At 51.3% G+C, this 5,000-nt stretch overlaps 1 non-coding gene across 1 annotated transcript in view; it reads right to left on the bottom strand.

Moving 5' to 3' along the window:
- The window catches only part of LOC124573694, a 1,910-nt gene extending 1,253 nt beyond the window's left edge, over positions 1–657 (bottom strand). The window contains exon 1 of the ribosomal RNA XR_006972071.1: positions 1–657. This exon is cut by the window's left edge and continues 1,253 nt beyond it. This is a non-coding gene — a ribosomal RNA (small subunit ribosomal RNA).
- Positions 658–5,000: the final 4,343 nt, after the last annotated feature.

Here is a 5,000-nt window from a genome sequence, read left to right on the forward strand (position 1 = left end):
AAATCCAACTACGAGCTTTTTAACCGCAACAACTTTAATATACGCTATTGGAGCTGGAATTACCGCGGCTGCTGGCACCAGACTTGCCCTCCAATAGATACTCGTTAAAGGATTTAAAGTGTACTCATTCCGATTACGGGGCCTCGGATGAGTCCCGTATCGTTATTTTTCGTCACTACCTCCCCGTGCCGGGAGTGGGTAATTTGCGCGCCTGCTGCCTTCCTTGGATGTGGTAGCCGTTTCTCAGGCTCCCTCTCCGGAATCGAACCCTGATTCCCCGTTACCCGTTACAACCATGGTAGGCGCAGAACCTACCATCGACAGTTGATAAGGCAGACATTTGAAAGATGCGTCGCCGGTACGAGGACCGTGCGATCAGCCCAAAGTTATTCAGAGTCACCAAGGCAAACGGACCGGACGAGCCGACCGATTGGTTTTGATCTAATAAAAGCGTCCCTTCCATCTCTGGTCGGGACTCTGTTTGCATGTATTAGCTCTAGAATTACCACAGTTATCCAAGTAACGTGGGTACGATCTAAGGAACCATAACTGATTTAATGAGCCATTCGCGGTTTCACCTTAATGCGGCTTGTACTGAGACATGCATGGCTTAATCTTTGAGACAAGCATATGACTACTGGCAGGATCAACCAGGGAGCTGCGTCAACTAGAGCTGAGCAGCCGGCCGCCCGGGAGTGTGTCCCGGGGGCCCGCGCGAACACGCAAGCGTCCGCTCAATTATTCTGCAAACAGGAGGAGGCTGAGCTCCCCTGCACAATACACCTCGAAACCCTCTCAGGTCCCGGCGGCGCGCAGCGCCGTCCTAAGTACTTGGTCGGGTTCGAGAGAGGCGCAATCGCCCGGAGTTTGGCGAGTAGACGCTTTAGGTGCGACCACCCGTGCTCCCAACTGAGCTTGCCGCTGCCGACAGAGGCCCGGGAGCGTGCTGTCGTGGCATTGCCGGCGGGAGACAACACGCGCCACCTACGGTGACCGGCAGCTCCAACGCCAGCGCCACAGAAGGACAAAAGCCCCACTTGGGTGCCGAAGCGAACTCTCCCAGCACAGCGCACGCGCCAACACGTCCGCACAGCTGCGATACAAACCACCTGCGAGAACCGCAGAGGCGACCGAGCAGCAGACGGCGTCGCGGCGCCGAGCGCCGGGCGGCGGCGCATCCTCAGCGCACACAGTCCTCAATCGGACCAGCACACTGCAGATGTCCACCGCGCTTCGCACCGGGCCCGCGAGGACCTACTTTGGCCGCACGGCGCCGCGTGCAGGGTGCGCCGGCGCGCAGCTGCGCCGCCTGCCGCCTCCGTCGGCCGGCGCGCCTGCCACTGGCCGCCCCCACCAGCCGGCTGTAGCGCGTGCGCCCACGCACCGCGCGGCCAGCACGCCGGGAGGCCCCCCCTCACCGGCCGGGGACGGTCCCACCCAGCCACCGCCGCGTATCGCTTCACACCCAGATGCCATTCACGTTCGTGGGCATGGTGGGTATCGCTGGAACAACCGGTTGGTAGCTCAACCGATCGTCGCCATCACTGATTCACCTCTAGCGAGAACAACCGCACCACAACGGTTTACCAGTTGTTCATTTGCATAACGTCACCAGCAAACGTAGGCGTCCATCGCCATTTGCAAATTCAACGATTGTTGCATGCCTGTGTCAGGTGTCACGACACACTATGTCTGCCCACATACACGCAACAACATGTGCACGCTTCGCGAACACGTGGAAGGTGGCCCCCGTACGTATGCGATGTCCATTGCGCGAACGACTGTCAACCGGCCTCTGTCGCATGTCGCAGATGTGGAACGCAGTGCACCATGCTATCACGGTGTGTGAGAAGAGACGACTACGTCTGACAACACGCGCCACTACATCAACAGACGGCTCATGCTGATCGCCATCCAGGGCATACCACACTGCAATCCAGCTCTTATAGGGAGACGACACGTAGCTGAGTGCACAACATTTGGACCGCATGGTTCGCCGTTGTTGGCGCAGTCGTTGTACGGTCACATGTACCACGATGTATCATTCAGTACATGAGGACCAATGTGCAGTACAGTGTGTGATTTGGACGTACAACATCAGCGGACAGTTGACACAGGCCGTACCACAGCGTAGGCTAAGTGCTTCGCACATGCGAATGCCAATGAACAACTGCAAATGCCAATGAACAACTGCAAAGGGCATTGAGCATGTACGTCCTGCTGCCATCCACATTACAGTGTATAGCTGCAAGGTGTTTAACATGAAGCGATACACTGGGGACCGGGCAGTGCGAGTAGCAAACTATATTGCGGGGGTTGCAGTTAGGCAACACTACACTAATTTAACGCGTCGTATGACAATTACAGAGCAGGTTAAGGCCCAACGTGTGTTGGGTTAAGGCCCAACGTGTGTTGGGTTAAGGCCCAACGTGTGTTGGGTTAAGGCCCAACGTGTGTTGGGTTAAGGCCCAACGTGTGTTGGGTTAAGGCCCAACGTGTGTTGGGTTAAGGCCCAACGTGTGTTGGGTTAAGGCCCAACGTGTGTTGGGTTAAGGCCCAACGTGTGTTGGGTTAAGGCCCAACGTGTGTTGGGTTAAGGCCCAACGTGTGTTGGGTTAAGGCCCAACGTGTGTTGGGTTAAGGCCCAACGTGTGTTGGGTTACGTTAAGGGGCAATGTGGGTTACGTTAAGGGGCAATGTGGGTTACGTTACGGCGCAATATAGGTTACGTTACGGCGCAATATAGGTTACGTTAAGGCGCAATATCGGTTACGTTAAGGCGCAATACAGGTTACGTTAAGGCGCAATACAGGTTACGTTAAGGCGCAATACAGGTTACGTTAAGGCGCAATACAGGTTACGTTAAGGCGCAATACAGGTTACGTTAAGGCGCAATGCAGGTTACGTTAAGGCGCAATGCAGGTTACGTTAAGGCGCAATACAGGTTACGTTAAGGCGCAATACAGGTTACGTTAAGGCGCAATACAGGTTACGTTAAGGCGCAATACAGGTTACGTTAAGGCGCAATACAGGTTACGTTAAGGCGCAATACAGGTTACGTTAAGGCGCAATACAGGTTACGTTAAGGCGCAATACAGGTTACGTTAAGGCGCAATACAGGTTACGTTAAGGCGCAATACAGGTTACGTTAAGGCGCAATACAGGTTACGTTAAGGCGCAATACAGGTTACGTTAAGGCGCAATACAGGTTACGTTAAGGCGCAATACAGGTTACGTTAAGGCGCAATACAGGTTACGTTAAGGCGCAATACAGGTTACGTTAAGGCGCAATACAGGTTACGTTAAGGCGCAATACAGGTTACGTTAAGGCGCAATACAGGTTAGGTTAAGGCGCAATACAGGTTAGGTTAAGGCGCAATACAGGTTAGGTTAAGGTACGACATAGGTTAGGTTAAGGTACGACATAGGTTAGGTTAAGGTACGACATAGGTTAGGTTAAGGTACGACATAGGTTAGGTTAAGGTACGACATAGGTTAGGTTAAGGTACGACATAGGTTAGGTTAAGGTACGACATAGGTTAGGTTAAGGTACGACATAGGTTAGGTTAAGGTACGACATAGGTTAGGTTAAGGTACGACATAGGTTAGGTTAAGGTACGACATAGGTTAGGTTAAGGTACGACATAGGTTAGGTTAAGGTACGACATAGGTTAGGTTAAGGTACGACATAGGTTAGGTTAAGGTACGACATAGGTTAGGTTAAGGTACGACATAGGTTAGGTTAAGGTACGACATAGGTTAGGTTAAGGTACGACATAGGTTAGGTTAAGGTACGACATAGGTTAGGTTAAGGTACGACATAGGTTAGGTTAAGGTACGACATATGTTAGGTTAAGGTACGACATAGGTTAGGTTAAGGTACGACATAGGTTAGGTTAAGGTACGACATAGGTTAGGTTAAGGTACGACATAGGTTAGGTTAAGGTACGACATAGGTTAGGTTAAGGTACGACATAGGTTAGGTTAAGGTACGACATAGGTTAGGTTAAGGTACGACATAGGTTAGGTTAAGGTACGACATAGGTTAGGTTAAGGTACGACATAGGTTAGGTTAAGGTACGACATAGGTTAGGTTAAGGTACGACATAGGTTAGGTTAAGGTACGACATAGGTTAGGTTAAGGTACGACATAGGTTAGGTTAAGGTACGACATAGGTTAGGTTAAGGTACGACATAGGTTAGGTTACGGTACGACATAGGTTAGGTTACGGTACGACATAGGTTAGGTTACGGTACGACATAGGTTAGGTTACGGTACGACATAGGTTAGGTTACGGTACGACATAGGTTAGGTTACGGTACGACATAGGTTAGGTTACGGTACGATATAGGTTAGGTTACGGTACGATATAGGTTAGGTTAAGGTACACATTGTTGTAAGGAAAGGTTTAATGGGGGGCGGGGCGGGGCGGCCGGTTTGTTGATTGTGATTATAGTAAGTGGATGCCTGCGGCATCATCTGATTTGCCACGTCAGGATGCACCTTTGGCTCATGACAGGCGGCGCTCTCATTCCATGCTTGTGGCAGACCTGTGTCTTTCATTCCTGCCATTGTTTGTGTGCTGTGAGAGGAGGCAGTATTGTGATGTTGGGTGCACCCCTGTGTAGGACATGTGTGGGTGTTGGTGGCTTGGCTGAGCAATGGTGGTTGTCGGGTGGGTGGGATATTCTGTTTTCTGAGTGGACCTCCCAGTCTGGTTATGACAGTGTGGATTGTCTAATGTGGCGGAGAGGATGCACTGGGTGTTGTTCCATGCTGGTGCTTACATATTGTCTGTGTGCGTGTTACAGGCAGAGAGTAGTGCGTGATAAGGGTGTGTGGCTGACGTGTGGTTGTGATTGTGAGCAGAGTCTTTCAGCATGTATACGGACAGTTGTATACATTATCTGTATTCTGATGGCTCTATCTATTACTAATCAGCGCCGTGTATACGTTTAATCCGGTTCCAGTCGAAACTGTTGTATCTCTGTACATTAGT

This window comes from Schistocerca americana, unplaced genomic scaffold (assembly GCF_021461395.2).
Source record: "Schistocerca americana isolate TAMUIC-IGC-003095 unplaced genomic scaffold, iqSchAmer2.1 HiC_scaffold_184, whole genome shotgun sequence".
NCBI classification, from domain to species: Eukaryota; Metazoa; Arthropoda; class Insecta; order Orthoptera; family Acrididae; genus Schistocerca; species Schistocerca americana.